Source organism: Grammomys surdaster, unplaced genomic scaffold (genome assembly GCF_004785775.1).
Source record: "Grammomys surdaster isolate TR1022 unplaced genomic scaffold, NIH_TR_1.0 140, whole genome shotgun sequence".
Classification (NCBI taxonomy): domain Eukaryota; kingdom Metazoa; phylum Chordata; class Mammalia; order Rodentia; family Muridae; genus Grammomys; species Grammomys surdaster.
The window spans coordinates 4,031,972-4,050,939 of NW_021604598.1; the positions used below are offsets into that span (position 1 = coordinate 4,031,972).

At 41.4% G+C, this 18,968-nt stretch overlaps 1 long non-coding RNA gene across 1 annotated transcript in view; it reads right to left on the reverse strand.

The window, feature by feature from the left end:
* The window catches only part of LOC114618243, a 13,466-nt gene extending 2,638 nt beyond the window's left edge, over positions 1 to 10,828 (reverse strand). Inside the window, exon 1 of the long non-coding RNA XR_003710928.1 lies at positions 10,672 to 10,828. This is a non-coding gene — a long non-coding RNA (uncharacterized LOC114618243). The remainder of the gene's footprint in view (positions 1 to 10,671) is intronic.
* Between the last annotated feature and the right edge of the window lie 8,140 nt (positions 10,829 to 18,968).

The following is an 18,968-nucleotide window of genomic DNA, read 5'->3' on the forward strand; positions in this document are numbered from 1 at the left end:
AGGAGGAAAGAAGGAAGGAAAGAAGGAAGGAAGGAAGGAAGGAAGGAAGGAAGGAAGGAGGAAAGAAGGAAGGAAGGAAGAAGGCCTGAATGGCTGAGTACCCCTTCCTTGTGGATACCATGTGTCTCTGGTCATATTTTAAAGAAGCCATCAGACAGAATTTGTAGAATAGGCCTTCCAATGATTCACTCAGCCCCTCACATGCTTGTTCAATGACTGTACTCAGGAGCTAAAATGTTTCATTTTGCTGCCTTACTAGAGCCTGTTGGTTTCACTGAAATCCCATGTACCTGGAGAAGTGAAAAAGGACTGTCTAGACCCTCTCTTGCTTCCATGTATCTGGGGAAGAAGGTGACTCAGTGCTGCCCCTATTTCTGCCCCATTGTGAAATAGTGGCTCCTGCAGCTCTGTTGTGAGCCTAGTCCTAGTGGAGTCTAAGCCTTAAGCTCTGTGGCTCCATCAGTGTACCTACTGTTCTTTTAGGCATGTCAGACTAGAGAGATGAGAAAAGCCAGACAGATGCAGCCTGGCAGGGCCAGCTTTGCAGTCAGAACACCCTGACCTGCTCAGAGGCCAGGAGTCCTACCACCCAATACCTCTCCTCCCGTGCACTGTTGGTACCTGAGCCAGCCCTTCCTGGGTACAGGAGCAGTGGGTTCCCAGCACCAAAAGAGTATGGAAAAATTACAGGGAGGAAAAACCATTTGCTCCTGGCACAGTGCCCAGGCAGTTAGTATGGTCCTCAGAGAGTGCTTCCTGTACCACTCATAATTAATCCAGAGAGCTCATGATCCTGGGAGAGTTTAAGGACAAATGGCGCCATGGGCTTCCAAAAGGGAGTTGCTGCCCATGTGTGAGAGTGACATGGCATCTTAGAAAGACTGTGGGGAGCCCTTCCAAGGCTGTCAATGGGGTCATTTGCAGAGAGGAAATTCAAAGACCTGGGCTGGAATACAAAGTGATAATCAGAGTGGTTAACTTTTAGTCAGCAATTCTTCACTTTCTTTGCATCAGCTTGGGCAGGACTCATAAAGGATGAAAGTTTTTGCCATCCCTCATTTGGCACAAAAGGAAAGAAGAGGCCAGAGATATCAGATACTCTTTTATGGTCATACCGTTAAGTGTGTGTCTAGCACTGAGGCACGGGGTCCCTAGATCAGCTCTTAAACACTGGGTCTTACCACCTGGAGTTGGATGGCCGTGGTCAGGCCACACATGTTTGCTCCTGTCACTTATGGCTACTTGCTAGAGAGAGCCCTGGTTTTTTTCTCATCTGATTAGCAAGAAACCCCACAAAACATTAGTATACCCCTTTTAATATTTGGAGTGGTTATATGTAATGATCTTTTGAAGTATATTATGAAATAAAGTCCTTGGCTATTGTGATGGCTATTCTTCCCTGTCAACTTGACTATATCTGGAATTAACTAAAACTTAAACATATGGGGACACCTGTTAGGGATTTTTTTTCTTAATTAAATCATTGGAGCTGGGAGACCCACTTTTAATCCAGATGTTTTGAGGTTGGAAGATCCACCTTTTAATCTGGGCCACACCTGGTGGCAGCCTATTTAAAGGGCATTTTTTTCTGCTTTCTCTCCATCTTACTGGCACGTCTATTCCTTCACTAGCATTAGAGTCTACTTCTTTGGGATTTTGGCATAAAAAAAAATGAAGATTGTCTGAGACATCGAGTCATGTGGACTGAACAACTACTAGATTCTTAGACCTTCTTTTGGTAAATGACAATTATTAGCTTAGCTGAACACAGCCTGTAAGTCACTCTAATAAATAATCCTCTATCTGTCTGTCTGTCTGTCTGTCTGTCTGTCTGTCTGTCTGTCTGTCTGTCTGTTTGTCCTTCTGTCCGTCTATCTATCTATCTATCTATCTATCTATCTATCTATCTATCCATCTATCTATCTTCTATCAGTTCTTCAATTCTGTTCCTCCAAGGCAGTGGTTCTCAACCTTCCTAATGCTACAGCCATTTGATATAGTCCCTCTTGTTGTGGTGATGCCCAGCCATAAAATTCATTGTTATTCTTTAACTGTAATTTTTGCTACCGTTATGAATTGTAATAAAAATATCTGATATACAGGACATCTTGTATATGACCCCCAAAGAGGTGGTGACCTACAGGTTGAGAAATGCTGCTTCAGAGATTTCTGACGAAACTAGCTATGAAGCTCTCTCTCCATGTGGACTTATGCAGGAAACATGAACCTGAGCCTCATGTTGTATACCTTTCTGCAATGATGAGGCACTCCACCTCTGTTGCCAACAGTACTAGATTTACAATTTTTCAAAGGAGGATGAGGAATTACAACTCAAATTTTATTTTATTCATTTGTATTTGAACAGTCACAGGTGGCTTATCAATATTGTAGTAAATAACACAGGAAATGATTCCCACTGAATGGTACACTGGTGATCAAGTAGCCCCTTAGGTACCTGGATGAGATGATGGAGGTTCTTAACAGTCCAGAAACTTGCCAAAGATCAGATGTTAAGTTGGTAAAAAGTAAACACATAACCAGAGCTGCTAATACTCGGATAGTCCTCATACTAAAACGCTATATATTCCTGATTTGAACCAGTATATGAATAAGAGAGACTGACCATTGTTAGCCTAAAGCTCACATGGGATAAGCAGCCTGTGAACTACCAGAAATCCCTGGTTTTCAGGGTTTCTGAAGGCTAAAGAGCAAGGCAATGTCTGTGCCTGTACCTACTAGGAACCCATTGTCCCTACTATGGACAAGTTCTGTGCCTCCTTGATCTTGTTTCAGTCTTTTTGCTTGCAGTATACACAAAGAAGCCACCTTTACACTCGATCTGACTCCCCAAGGAGCTGCCTTGCCAGGGGCAGTGGATGACAGTGGTGTGACTGTAGAAAGGAAAACCTGAGGTGAGAAGATGAACCTACAACCTCATTGTTTTGGTGTCAAACAACAAGGTAGAATTCGGCCCCTCACTTGTCAACAAGAGCAGCCTTACTTGCCAAGGTAAAAGATACCTTGCTTTGGGATCACTTTTTGTGTATAGTGCCCACATTTCTATTGGATTCCATGCTCTGTCCTTAAATCACACACACATGCAAAAAAATAACTAGAAGTTACTAACATGGAAAGACTCCATAGAAAAATGTCTTTATATTATCTATAGAACTAACATATGTTGTTTGCTGTTTTCATTTTCTTAACAAAATTTAGATTAATTTGTCCTCATTTTAGTAAAATTATATTATTGGAGTAGTAAAAGTAAATACATTCTTAACAATAGAAGATTAAACATCCATGGGAACTGTCTTTGGATGTTCATTAGCTACTTTTGTATGGGTCGGATCTGGCTGCCATATAAGGTATCACTGTTGAGGCTTCAAGAACAGACTTTTTTTTTTTCACTTACAGCTGAGAGAGCTGCCAGTTTACACTTAACTTGTTAGCGGGTTTCCTTCTCTTTTGCTGCCTCTCATTGTCTTCCTCTCTGCCCCTGTATGTCTTCTTATAAGATCATCAACCTTAAAACCTCATTTAACCTCATTTATTTCTTTTAAGCAGGAGTTCTCAGACTTCCTAATACTGTGAACCTTTAATATAGTTCTTCAGGTTGTGGTAAATCCAGACCATAAAATTATTTTCATAGCTACCTCATAACTGTAATTTTGCTACTGTTATGAATCGTAATGTCAATATCTGTGTTTTGCGTTGGTCTTAGGTGACTCACGTGAAAAGGTTGTTGGACCACCAAAGCAGTTGTGACTCACAGGTTGAGAACCACTGCTTAAAGGTCTTGACCCTGAATATTGGGTACAAGACTTTCAACATGAAAACTTTTGTTCATTTGTTTTTGGGGGGCAGGGTCTCTCTATGTAGATAAGGCTAGTATCAAACTTGTAGCAATCCTCCTGTCTCCATTTCCTAGAGCTAGATTACAGGCATGCGTGACAATATTCTGTTCTATAAACTTGGGGTAGAGAACCACAATTCAATCTTCAACACCATTATTGAGTACTTTGTGTGTGTTGGATATTGGGGCTGCAGAAAACAAATGATGTCCTGTCCAGCCTTTAGCTGAGAGACTTACAGGTATGTAAGGAAATTTGATACTATATGCAATTTGTATACACAAGTCTATCAAAGGAGAGAATTTACTTTATTTATGGGGAATACAGGAGGAAAACTTCAGGGCTGATTTTCAAGACAAGAAACTGAGTTGAGTTTTGAAGGAAAACCTAGCATAGGCAAGAGAGTAAAGAACAGGTTATAAGGTTGGGGAAACATAGCATCCTTATTGTAGAGATAGAATAAATCAAATCCCTTCTAGTTTCTAGAGTGTTCTGACAAAAATATTGTCAGTTTCAAATGACTAAACTTCTATAATTAGTAATGCTTTCTTCATTATGCCATTATTTTTTTCATTAAAAAATCTTGCACCATTTTAGGCCTGTGGCAGCCTGTCAAGGATATAACACTCCTCTCAGCCCATCTCTCTTCCTTTAAGACTTGCCAGATCTCAGTCATGATTGCTATCAGGCACCCTATAGCTACTTCATGTGGCATGGACATAGGTAGCTAATCAGAAGGTTCCTTCATTGCTTCCACTATCCCACCAGTCACTGATTGTCCTGGATAGCCTCCTTCTCTTGGCCCATCTTCTTCCCTCTGGAACTCCTCACCTAGATCTTTACTAAGGACCCTCCAGCCATCACATGTGACCCAGAATTCCAGAATCTTTCCAGTGCTTGACTCAAATGTTCCAGGTACCCTATCTGGTCTTGAGACCCAGGACCAGTACACATGCTGCCAGGAGAAGCTTGTTCTAGGCTCCTTACTAAAACTGCTGAAGACACAAAAATAAAGCAGAGAAATAGAAGACCCGGGTAAAAGCTGAATCCCCGAATATCAGTCAAACAGAAGAAATCAAGATCCCAGTCCTGCTAAGAATTAGTCTTCACCTGAACAGTGGATTTGTTAGCTGAAAGAAGAAAAGCAGTTTGAATAAAAAGCAGAACAACAACAACAACAACAAACAACAACAACAAACATACACACAGGCACAAATCAAACAAAAACCAAAACATGCAACAAATTAATTAAATTTGCACCAATTCCAATTAGAAATAAAAACAGCAAATAGTGTACGTGCACAAGCATGCACACACACACACACACACACACACACACACACCAACTCCCAAAAGTACAAATCCAATACTAATAGCCCCTTGTAAAAATGACATTCAGGAACTTACAAAGAATTCAAGAGAATGATTCAAACTATGTTCAAGCAACTCAAAGAAGATAAAACCAGAGTTTTGCATGAAATAAGAAAGACAATCCAAGACAGGAAAACAGAGTTTTTAAAGAAAATTCCAACTGAAATGATGCTGAAAATGAAAAACTCAATAAACCAACTAAAATTGTTAGTGGAAGGCCTCACCAATAGAATGGGTGATGTCAAACAGGAGAGAGTCTGGGGCTGGAGCTATATCTCAGTGATTAAGAAGACCTTTGCTATTGCACAGTACCTACCTAAATTCCCAGCACCCACATGGTGGTGGCTCATAATCATTCTTAACCCAGTTCCAGGGGATCCAAGCCCCTCTTATCACCGATGTGGTCACCAGACACGTATTTAGACATAGGCAAATGACTCACACACATACAATAAAGAATAACTCTTTAAAAAATCTAAAACTACAATAACAAAGTCAATGAGAAGTATATATATATGTATATATAAGATTGAAAAGTTCTAGGACTTCATGGAGAGACCTAATCTTCAAATTATGGAAATAGAAGAAGGAGAATAAAATCATAAAGGACAGAAAATATCTTTAATAAAACCATAATAGAAAATTTTCCAAACTTACAGAAAGAGATGTTTATCCAGATATAAAAGGCTTTCAGAGCACTAAGTAGAGAAGGCCAGAGTAGGTATTCTCCATGATATATTGTAGTTGAAACATTAAAAACACAGAATAAAAAAAAGGTATTAAAATTCATAAGAAAGAAAGGCCAAGACTCTTAAGGCAGACCTATTAAAACAATACTTGATTATTCAATAGAAACATTTAAACCAGATGGGCTTGTGCTCCAAGTTCTGAAAGAACATAATTGTCAATCCAGACTATTATATCCAACAAAACTATCTATTAAAATTGAAGAAAAATAAGAAACTTTCTATGATAAGACAGATCAGAAAGGATCACAAAGCCAGTCTACAGACATATTAGAAGGAATACTTCAGTCTGAAGGGAAGGATAAACACACCCAAAAGATCACAGTTAAGAAATGAACAGTGCTAGGACAAATAATTCAAAAAGATCTCATGTAACACCACAAAATCATCAAAATGGTAGGAATTAGCATACATCATTCAATAACAACTCTGGATATAATAATATCAATTTCCACAATAAAAAGATATATGCTAACAGATTGGATTAGAAAGCAGGATCTATCTTTTTGGTGCTTCTAAGAAGCACACCTATCCATCAGAGACTATTCCTTAGGGTAAAAAGATGGAAAAAGGTAATATAAGCAAATGGAACTAAAAAATAAACAGGTGTCGTTATTTCAATAGCTCATAAAATAAAGTCCAAACCTAGTCTGCCATTCATCTGGGTCTGTGGTTCCAAAAGCATCAGCTTTTAGACCATAGCTGTAATGTTTGCTCTGACTAAGTCAGTCAAAGGCATAGGGTCCATCTGTAAACTGTCCAAAGTCTGGACAACTTCGTATCAGAGTTCATTGACATTTGCATAAACAAGCCTACTCAATCTCCTTCCTCATTCAAGCCCCTAAGAACCTCCCAGCTCCTGCCTGTACCTCACTGCCCACTAGCTAAAGTATAGCTAAAGTTCTCACCAGGTGAGTCTTCACTGGCTGTTATAACTAGTACTCCTTCTGTTCATTCTTGGGAGTCTGTAATAAATGCCAAAAGCGATACTCAGAAGTGTTCAACTAACTTTCAGTGTGTCTCATTCTTTTGACTCTCAGGGCAGCCTTTAGGTCTCACCATCCCCTGTGACTCTCAGAGCAGCCTTTGGGTCTCACCATCCCCTGTGCCTCTCAGAGCAGCCTTTGGGTCTAGGTATCTCCAGTTTATTTTGTCTTGACACCTTGCTTCCAAGATGCCACAATGTCACCTCATCTTTCTGTTACATTGCTCACTGTTTTCCTTTTTGTTCATTTGCAGCTGACAGTGACATCTCCAGAGTTCCTGTTTGCTCCCTCCTTTAATTTTGGGCCATCTTCTTTTCATCACTTTTCAACTCTGGGAGCACGATCCTCAGGCCTGCCTCTCCACTCACTGCCCTCTCCTTGACTTCAGCACTAGGGTCCTCCACCTTCACTGATGACTACAGTTGCCTCAAACTTAAGTTGTCCAGCACATCAAGTTTTACCATTTTCCATAAATACCATCTTCTCCGATTTTCTGCAGTGAATAGAACTGGTTTTTTTTTACAGGTCTCCTAGGCTCAGGCCTTAACGATATCTTGACTTCAAACTTCCTTATGCGTCAGTTTCCCAAATACCTCTCTGATTTCTCCACCTTTCTCACATACGTTTCACCCTTTCCACTCGTTTATACAACAGATCAGTAGGAAGAGCTATTTTCAGCTTTACAGTCACACTGTCTTTGCTATCACAGTCAGACACTGCTCCTAAAGCAGCCACAGACAGGGTGGACTTGAGAGGCCTATTTGTGAGCCAAGAAAAGTTCGTTAAAATCAGGCTTCTGGTGTGAACGAGGCTGTGGGTCATGGTTTCTCATCCGCTCCTCCAGGCCATCGCTGTTCCCACCTGGCTAACTTTATCAGTCTAGGAACCCAGCTCCCAGCTCCCATCTTCCTTTCTTCAAACCCATGACTTTCCTCTCTCTGTCCAAAAATATGCAAGCCTAGGTAGATGCATCAAACACTAAGATTTTTATAAACGCATCTTTGAACATGTCACCTAACCGTGCTCAGTAGCTTCCTCTAACCATACTGTCTAGCTCACAATGCTCTTCCCTCCACCCGGTATTTAAGCCTGTCAGTCCCACAGGCACACCCTAAAGGCATCTCTCCTATGAAGATCTTCATGTGTCCATTTCCAAGGCAGAACTCTTCCGCCTCTCTAATACAGGCTTACGTAATAGCAGACCCTTCCCAGGGCTGTCTGTAATTAGGATCTGTCTCGCATCGCAGCTGTGTCTGCCTTCTACTGTCTCCCTCTTTCAACCAAAAGCTCATTAGAAGGCAGAAAGTGACTTTCTTCAAAGTCTCTTTTGTTCCTCAACATATACTCCGTTTGAGCAAACGAGTTGCCTTGCTTATAGAGTCTCTAATTTCAGTTGCAGAGGAAGACCAGATATAATTTATAAATGCCCAACTCTTGCAATCTGGAACAAAAGCAGGTCTGCTTCACTCACCGCTCTCAGATGCCACTGGGACTGCTCACTTTAGCCTCAGCTTCCTCTTTCCACTTGTTTAGATAGCATGTTTACTAAGTCTGTGGGTTTTTTAAAATTAAATTATTGTGTAAAAAAATGGAAAAGGTATTGAAGCCCAGATGAAGCTATGTTTCTTTAAAAAAAATAAAAAGGGAAAAAATGCAAACTACAGGAAAATGAAGTGTTGCTTGTGGCTCACTTTGAATCTGTTAGTAGCTGTGAGTCTAAGAAATGAATCAGGCCAACTGTGGGGTACCCTGTCAGTAGTATGCGACTGGCATGAACCAAAAGAAATAGAACACAGTATTTTAAAGGTGTATCTGGCTCAAGCCTTTTATAACAAGAGGGTTGTAGCTATTCAAGTTTAAATACTAAAATTATTATTATTATTTAAGTGTTCAGTAGCTATGCATAGCTAGTGGCTGCCATATGACTGAGGACAGACTTAGAATACTCCCATCATCTGTAAGAATGAGTTGGATAGTGTCACTCTCCAGTCCTCAAAGTAAAGTCTCTTGTTGCTTAGAGCTGAGTCCAGAAATGTGTGAAGATTCTTAGAAAAGGCGAAGACCAAATCTGCTGATGAAAAACTGGTCAAAGAGAATGGCTTCACAGAGTTGAAGTCTGTTGGGATCTGGCTAACCCCACTGTGAAAGTGGAGCTAGCCAGCCCTGAGTACATTGGCCTTTGGTCTCAGTAGTGCGTGTGAGATGAGATGAAGTATTTGCAGACATCTTTCAAAATGTCAAACCGAATAAGGAAGACTAAATGTATAAGGCTATGGAGAATGTTATAATGGCAAAAACTGTTCGGTAAAACTTCTATTTCAGTGAAATATGTAAGGAACAGTATCAGTGTACCCACCCTCTCCATCCTAGTAGGGTGTGTATGTGCAGAGGTTGGAAGTCATAGCTTTTCAAAATATATTAGCAAAAAAGTGCAAAGAGTACATATTTAAAAGAAAACAGTAAGATAGAGATCCACCTCCTTGTGTTGGGCTAAACCTGGAGAATGCAAGCTTAGAGACCTCACTCCTGGCCTCTCCAGCTTAGGAAAGTGATTTTCCTTTGCTCTTACTTCCCAGAAATGTCTTTGCAACCTCTGATGCTCTATATCGCAGAAGAAAGTGTTTTTGTTTGTAGTTATGTCACAGTAGAAAGCTTGCAACCAGAGATAGCCTTATCTGACGGACCAGCAGGGGAATGGTCTCATGAATCATGCTAGCAACTAAGATCACTGTTGCACAAGACAGAGAGGGAGAGGCAGGGGAGGAGAACCAGAAAGCATGGGGTTGTATTCTGTGTCCTCACAGCCCAGCAGTCACCTTTCCACTTGGCAGAAACAAAAGACTTATTACATTTTGAAAGAAGAGAATAATGCTTGTCTTATTCTCATATTAATATGATTTATTTAAAAACCCCGATCCCAGAGCCTCAGAGTAACTTACAATTCTCTGTTTATCTCTTGGATGGCTGACAATGGCTGTTCGGATTTCCCCCTCTAGCCTTCTGAATGATGGTTTTTTTTGGAGCTTAGAGCTTACTGTAGTCACTGGCCTATACATTACATAGAAACGTGGAAGCCTTGATTGCTGACTTAGACCAATTTAATTCAAAATGGAAAGAAAAAAGCCCCCAGCTTAATGAAAATTCCTATGGATGGCCACCCAAATTTACTGGAACCCTGAAAACTTGATTAGTCACTTTGAAAAAAATAGCATTGATTACTTATAATTATCAAATAAGTTCAGCTTAAAATTTCTTTCCCCAGGTTAAACAGCAAATCAATCCCGACTGAAATATATATTTCTAAATTATCAACATTTCCACAGGCAAGAATTTTTACTTCAGTGGGTGTAGATGTTAGTTGAAATTTTGGAAGCAGTTTTCTCAAAGGCCTTTGGATGAATTAGATACTTCCAAAATCTTCAACCCTCTGCTTTTTACATGCACATTTCTTTCAAAAATTTTGTTAGCAAGATTTTCCTCCAGAATGTTCTGTTTCTCATTTGTCCCTTTGTTTTTTTTTTTCTATGAGGAATTGTAACTATGAGTAGGACCCAGCAGCAGTTTATGTCATGCCTCAAGTCATAGGTCCTATAAGAATCACACACCAGATCATACATTCCCAGGGGCGTTCTGTGAGCACCCCAAATTCAGCAAGTCTGGACTTGAGTTTGTTTTCTTCCTGCCTGAAAGTCCACATCCTCTGGATGTAATCCCTACCTGAGGATGAGTTAGGCATTTTCTTCCTTTGGTAAGCCAGCAGTTCTTGAAGGTTTCATCAGCTCCATTGTGAGAATGTTACTGGTTCCTCCTCAGAATTTCCTGTTCAGTCTCAGCTTCCCCTGCAGAACCCGAAATGCCAAATCTTCCTTCAGCTGGTGAGGCCACAGCCCCTCTGTGTACCAACTCCGTTTCTGGGCTCCTTTTGGGTAATCTCCATGGAAAACAGACACATTGATGATATTCTTCTGTGCGAATCCCGCCTCTCACACAACCTATGTTATTTCTGTGTTGTTAACTGGTAAAAAAAAACCAAACTCCCTAAGAAAGGCAGAAGGCCTTCCCAAGCCCTGGTTGGGCGGGGGGGGGGGGAACCTCAGTGGTGGTGAATCAGCCCTGCAGGACTTCCTTCTAGTTTCTTAGAAAGAAAGATGTTTTCAGGATAGCCACCTCTATTCAGACACTCTTCTCAGAAAACACCTTTCCATGCATCAGTACTTGGTCATTTGTAATTATGCCTAGGACTCCATTGGCTTGTTTGTGACTTTTATTTCCATTTTTTTACAGTGCTTTTCACATTGCATCATTGTCCACTAGTGTGTGTGGCACTCATTAGAGCTCTTCCGCAAATATTTTTTGGCCTTCCCCAATCTCCATGTAAGGTAGAGCTGGTCTTAGTCTCCTGTGGTGGAGGGGGAGGGGCAATGATCTGAAAGCAGAAGTGAGGAGCATCATTTCTAGGGTGGACCACTTTGTCTCAGCAAGACTATAGTTTCCTAAGGCCATAAGTATTTGGCTCTTATTGAATGAATACATACAGAAATGAGGTATCCATTATCAGTGAGATAAAGAGAAAGTCATCAATAACATTATTTCCATATCTGTTAAAAATAATGGCCACTTGAAGAATGTTCTCAAAGGATTCAAAGTTGCTCTCTTTGATAACGGTTTTTGTGTGGCCTGTGATGTTCTGTACCCTGGCTGTGGACCTTGTATTGCATGGGCAGGGAGGGATGTTTGCTAGAGAAGCAGTGTCAGAATGACCTGTGCGGTTTATAAAGCCCTGGGGCTTGGATGTGGTCCTGGCAGAGTAAGAAACAGTCCTGCACACCCTGAGATTGCCCAGTCAGGCAAACCCTTACATGATCTGGAAGACTACGAAGTCCTGTAGGCTGTTCCACAGAAGTTAAAGGATTTTCTGTTTTGAAGCAAATTAAGTCCAGGAGTGACAAATGACACGGGGCTGCCTTTGTGCCAGCTGTGTACGTCTTTGTGAGTCACTAGACTTCTGTCAAAGGTGACAGACACACAAACTAATCATTCTTAGTCGAGACTGCTTCCTGTCTCACTGCATAGACCAACCTTAGGAAATCATGGTGAGTAGAAAGAAGAAAGAACCTTTGGAGGCTTATCTAGCTGGGGAGGGCTTCAAGGGGATCTCTGGAGAAGCCAGAGAAAAGTAAAATGTGGTCCAGTCAACCAAGATAAGATAGTGTTGAGCAAAGTGGAAAACATAGGTCCAGAGGATGAACTCCCAGAAGGAGTCATGGGTGTTGTTGTTATTGTTATTGCTATTATTATTATTATTATTTGTGATTGAGTACATGTAGCTTATGATTTTCCACAACTAGAGCCCAGTCAGGGACTCCAAAGCCGTGACTAGCCATGAAATATCTCTCAATATAATCTTTCTCTAAGAAAGGGTAAAGAAGGACAAACAAATCCAGCCTTGGCATCAGAGCCACCTGGCTGAGCTTCCAAAAGCTCACTAAACCCCAGAGCTACCATTTGCTGCTGAGTGATACCTCAGATATGATGTTCAACCTCACTGCATCTCAGCTACCTCATCTCCAAAATGCACTTCTTATGGCAAAGAGTCACTAAGGTTCACAAGCTAACAAGTACACACGGACTCTTACTAAGTGCACACTGAACTCTCTCAATAGGCTGTGGGGAAGCCTATTCACTTTTGATAGATGCATTAAGAAGTCCTCTGCTTAAGAATCTGGACTTCTTCCTCAAAGGAATGAGACAGATATTTTTTGCTGTGTGGAGGGAATGAGGAGTGGCGCATCAGAGGAGAAAGCATTTTCATGGGCTTTTATGCTTCTGATTCCCTGAGATGAAACAGCTTTTACAGCAGCCCTTTGGGTTCTCTTGTCTTTGTAGAAGGCAGGGAAGGCTCAAAATCGCAAGTTTTAGGCTGATGGTGACAAGCTGGTAACCTAACAAAGCCCACAGTCTTTTGCATCACAAAGCAGAGGTCCAAGGTCTGTTGGATTTCTTCAAAGGTTGCATTTGAGCTTTGTCAGCTGGCTGGGCTGAAGTGTGTTCTGTGTTCATGTCCCTTATCAGCCACCCATGGTGGGCACATGTTTCTCTCCTCACTGAGTGGCAGCACTCCCTGTTGACAGAACTAATCCATCCTTCTGCCTTTTCCATCTAGAAATAACCTGGGGGAGCTTATCAGGTAAAGTAGTGGTAGCCGTGATGGCTGGATGATTTCTCAGGCAGGGACGAGCACTTACTTCAAACAATTCTTTTTCTCATTGAGAAGTCTTATCAGGACATGTCAAGGAGGTGGCTCAAAACACCTGGGCTTATTTATAGGGCTGGGGAGGGCATGCCTGTAGGTATCAGAATGTACTCCACTCCTAATCCCTCTAAAAACATTGTCTTTAAAGGAGGTTCATTGTGCAGAAGAGCCCAGGACATTGTGCTCTTGGAATTGGCTATTATCTAGACCAGCCATTGTTGGTAAAGCAGGGATGGTACTTCTGCTCCCTGTAATCAGTCTGGACTGCCATTACTTGAGAACTGCCATGCCTTCAACACTTGCAAGGATTTTTCAAGCACTCTGCGATAGGGTCGTACTTCTGTGATCAGACCTAATTTGGGAGCACCTAATTCTCTTTGACAACACAATATTGGGTGAAGACATATTCCGCCCCCATCTCCTACCCCCATTGGATTCCTTTATTTAGTGGATTCCTTTAGTAAAGATGCAAGTGAGGCTCATGAGGAACTGAGTAAGCCTACAAGCAAATGGAATGTAAGAAAACTTTCCTGATTTCCCTTCCCATAGAATTAGCATCACATTTGCAAATTGTCTTCTATGACATGACCTATTGGTTCTATTGTAGAGTGTAGGATTAATTGGGTAAATATGGGTAAGCAGGAAGTTCTAGCTTGTACCAAAGACTAGCCTGTGTTAGAACATCTCCAGGGGCTTCACTCATGTCACAGCCTTGTAAGTGTGACCTCTGAGGCATGAAGTGCATAGCGCAACACAGTGCATACTCTACATAGTGCAAACAGCACCGTAAACCTGAGCCCCACTTCTCACAGCTCACTGAATCTCAGGCTCCTTTGCTGATCCAGATGCTAGAGAATGGCATCAGAAGGCAGCTGCTAGGGGTTTTTTTTTTTTTGCTGTTGTTTTTTTGACACTAGTAATAATTCCCAAACATTTTCAAATGTTCTATTTTCTTTGTGATGAGTTAAGGAAATCTATGATCACCTGCAGATTATTTGCCACAAAGGAGGTGGACTGCCTTATGCTCCTTGCTTGGACACAAGATACATGAGCTTAGATACAACTGGGCATTGAGGAAGAGACACCAAAGTCATTAGTCATATGAGTTATGATGAAAGCCATCAAGATGGCCAGACAGCAGCAGCTCTTAGGGTAAAAGGAGTAGTGTAGCACTGGCAGCTGTGGTTCCTTCTCAGTTTCGGCATGCTTCCTGACATGGTCAAAGTGGCCAGTGCATGCTGAGTTTGAACTGCCACCAGAACTCCTGGTGCCACTCTGCATTTAGGGTTCAGTGAGACCTGGGATCCCATGACTCAGAGGTGAGAAGATGCAGAGTATGAGATACCCCATCTTTCCTTAGCACTTGTCTTGGGTTGTATTTTTCAGCTTAGTACCTAAGTGACCAGTATTTAGTTAAAACCCATTCCCAAGAAGGAGAATTGGAATTACATTTGGGAAAATAATTTTTTCTTCCATGAGATTATTTGTTGATCTTCATTTTTGTTGTTGTTACGGTTTAAGAGTATATTTATCAGGGACATGGGATGCATTTGGGAAGTGGAAGGCTTGGCATACGTTGCTTGAAATGGGTAAACTCAAGTATTTAACTGCAAATTATAATGTCAAGGGCCGTTTGTCCCCTCAAGCTGTGTCATGAATCCCACCCAACTTGTTTTAGTCATCACTGAGCCCCCAGTGATCCTAGAGTTTACAGGTTCTGCCCAGGTCCCCTAAGGCATCTTTCACAGTGGAAGTCTTTGGAAGCCAAGTGAATTTGATCCTTGAGGAAAAACAATAAAAAAATGTGTCTGACTCATGCCAGGTATCCTGGGCACACATTTAATCCTAGTACTTGGCAGGCAGATCTCTGAGAGTTCAAGGCCAGCCTGGTTTACATCTTAGATTCCAGGCCACCCAAGGGCTGTACAATGAGACCCTGTTTAAAAAAAAAAAAAGCTTAACATTTATGCTATAAGATAGAAATTTAGCTGCGTTGGGTGAGGGGGCTAAGTAGGGTAATGTTCTCATGTGGCCTCTTCTGCTCGCCTTGGTGCTCTTGAGAGTTCTTTTCCTCCATATTCTTCATGTATAGAAGTGGGCCTCAGTCTTCCTCTCTCATGGCGTGTACTGGGAGTTAGAAGACTGACTTTCACAGCTCTGGCCCCATGGTGGAGTCACAGCTTCCTGTAATAAAAAAAGTGCTTTCCACTGAATCCTTTCAGTATGATCAATTTCTTGGTGAAGCTCCTTTTTCCCTCAGGGCCCACAAGTCTGCTCAGTAGGTGAAGGCACTTGTTGTCAGTTCTGAAGACCTGAGTCTGGACCCTCAATGGTGGGAGAAGCTACTCCTGAAAATTATTCTTTGGCCTATAGCGCGCACCCACATGTGCATGTATACACACACACACACACACACACACACACACACACACACGAGAGAGAGAGACAGAGAAAGAGAGAGAGAGAGAGAGAGAGAGAGAGAGAGAGAGAGAGAGAGAATAAAAAGCAAGCAAGTAAAATAGATGCTAATTTTTTCTTACGTGGCCAGTCACTGGTGCATCTCTTTTCTTACCACCATTGCCATACACTTGAGGAATAGTTTTCTGGGTTTCTTTAAGGGTCTCTCAGTGGTTCTTCAGAACACACCCCACCCCTGTGTGAGGGCTAGACTCCTTTGTCATGTGAGGCACCACTTTGGCAGGATACTCTACATGGCTCTCATCTCAGTTAAGCTCCATGTCTTACCCCAGGGCTACTTGGGAAGTTTGCAGCAAAGTCTAAAACTTTGGACACAAATCCCTAGACCACACTCCCTCCTTTCTTTACCACATAAAGTAAGAAAAGCACACAGAATAGTTGGCCAGTGGAAAGGCCTTATGTAGCCTGAGGCAAGGTGCTTAAGTACAGAAGCCTGCCTCCCCTAGACCTCTCTGGGACTCTCACTGTGTTAACTCTCTTTCCATGACTTGGGTCAGGATTTAAAATAAAATTCCCATTTTGAGGTTAATGGTTAATTTTATGGTTGATTTATTTTTGTGGTTGCAAAATAGGTCAATAAGTATCTAAAACCCAAGACATTTAGAGCAACCTTCTTTTTAGCCTCAGCTCTTGATCTGCCTTGTGTTCTCACTCAGTAGGGGCATAGCTAGGAATGGTTCCTCCTCCTCTTCTTCCTCCTCTTTCTTCTTTCTTTCTCTCTTTCCTTCTTTCTTTCCTTTTTCTTTCTTTCTCCTCCTTGTTCTTCTCTAAAAACTGGTACCTGAAACTTAGTTCTGAAACATGAGCATAATTGGTACTCCATTGTTAGTAACTGTAAAATTCTCAACTCTGATGTCTTCCCTCTAAAGTTTCCTGTATCTGGAAATGGCATCAATATCTACCTATCATGATTTGATTGTGTCCTGAAAAGTTGAGATATTAGAAACTTAATGCCACTGTAACTGTGTTAGGAGGTATAATTAATGAGAAGTGTTTAGGTTACGGATACTCAGGAACAGATTAATATTGCTATCTTGAGGAATTTCTTACAAAAACAAATTATATCTTTTTTTGGCATCTCTTATTCTGTCTTACCTATGCGATATCTCCTTCCATGTTGCAATACAGCCAAAGGGCTCTCTCTATTCAGCTCCAATGAGACAATTTTGGTCTTTCCAGACTGCAGAAGAGTGACCAAATAAATTTACGTTCATTGCAAGTCTCTGATATTTTGTTATAACCTCCTAAACTGCTAAGACACACAAGCCAACATCTATGGTACATATTGGTCTTCTTTTCTGCCTGCCATGTCACCACGTCTGAACTCTGGCATTGTGTCAGGTTCCTTCAGAACTGGCATTGGGTAAGAATGGTCACATAGATTGCATTGTATTGAAATCCTTCCGGGGTTAGTAAACAATCTTTTCCACAGGCTTCCTAAAGTCCTGTTCTCACCACCGCAGTACCTCAGTCTCTTCATTTGAGTCCTATCATTTGTCTTCCCCAGTGGTCCAACAGCCAAGTGGCTGATGAATGACCTAAGAATAATCTTACCTTTCTACTTCACTGTCTCTATTCTCTGTGGATTGGGGATCAATAATACCACTCTTAGTCTCATTATGAGGATTTAAGGAGACAGTGTTGGCTGAGGTTTTAAACTCACTGTCTGGCCAGACAACTCTGAACACTTCCTTTTCCTTCTGCTTTGATTAATATGATCTAGTAGAAGGAAGCGCACAACCTTTGAGAATAGTAGACATGGGCATAGATCCAAACCTCATTTTGTTGCCTGTATGACCTAGAAAATAACCAATAGCCAACTCTATTTTCTTGTCTGAAAAATCAGAATAAGGAAGGTTCATCAATACTTGTGGACATTAAATGGTATTTATCCCCAATAAATACCAATTTCCTTTAGTTAACTGAGTTTGTATTAGTGTATGAGTTTGAAAGGAAGAAATATGATTCATGTAAATTTTCCCTAGCTTTCATAATGCTACCAGGTTGCTGGGGAAGAAAAGTCATGAGTGGCCTTACCCAGTATATACCCTGCATGCTATAGTACTGACCTGCCAGCAGGGTGTAGCCACTAGCACACTGAACGACACACAACGACAGTTGTGGAATAATATCTACTTTCAGATTGAATTTGAAGCCCAATTCACAGGACAGAATCCATGCCCATAACTATAAATCTGGTCAAAAGTACCATAGCTGGGGAGGACATAAATTCTAGGGTGGAACCTACTATTAATTTAGTAAATGCTTATGTTGCCAAATTACCTACTAAACATTTGTTTGTAATCATAGACCGTCATACTTTCAATGGTCAGGTAAGCTTCTTCTTGCCTGGAATCAATGCAGATGCTCATAACCTGTCACGGTGCTGATAATGAGTGAGAGAACTGATACAACAACTGTGAATACTCTGCCCAAAAGAGGCCATCTTAATCACTCCCTCTCCACTAAAGATCAGGGAACATCATGAAAAGGAGGCAGAACGATTGTAACCAGAGGATGGAGAGCTGTGAAATGCTGTCTTTTGGACATGTCTAATCACAAACTCACAGGAGCTGTGGTTATCTGTACAAGACCTGCAAAAGATCAAGCCAGCCAAAATTCCAGCAGAGATGAGAACAGAACTGATGAGCTCCCATCCTTAACTAAGAAGCTACTAGCTCAGTTGACAGATATCAAAAGGGAAAAGAGTCACTCTTATTTGGAGTGTGGGTACTGGTAGGTTGTCCTCAAACTAGTGGGTAGCCCCGTGCCCATGCACATGTGGGTAGCATTAAATGGATCTTGTGAGCTATAAACAAAGAAAACAGAGAAGGACATAAAGTTAGGAGGCAGACACGTGAGGGGGAGCTTGTAAGCAGTTGGGAGATAAGGAAGTGGATATTCTTATATTTCACTTTATGGAATTCTCAAAGAAAAAATAAACAAGCCTAGCAGTGGTAATAGGTGTCGTTATATACCCATTAGCAGAGTGAAAGACAGAGCAACTGATAGCATAAATGCTTGTGAAGATGCTTGTGAGGATGCGAATCAGCACGGCCTCTCACTTACTGCTGATGAGAAAGCAAAATGGTCCAGACGCTTTGGAAAATAGCTTGGTGTAGTTACTTATAAAATGAAATAGTTTTTTTTTACCATAATGTTCCAACAATGATGCTCCTTGATAGCCACATAAAGCGGTTGAAATTTGAACTGTGTGAGTGTGCTGGGACATGACTATAACCCCAAAACTTAGTAGTTTAGAGGATTAGGAGTTCAAGGCCAG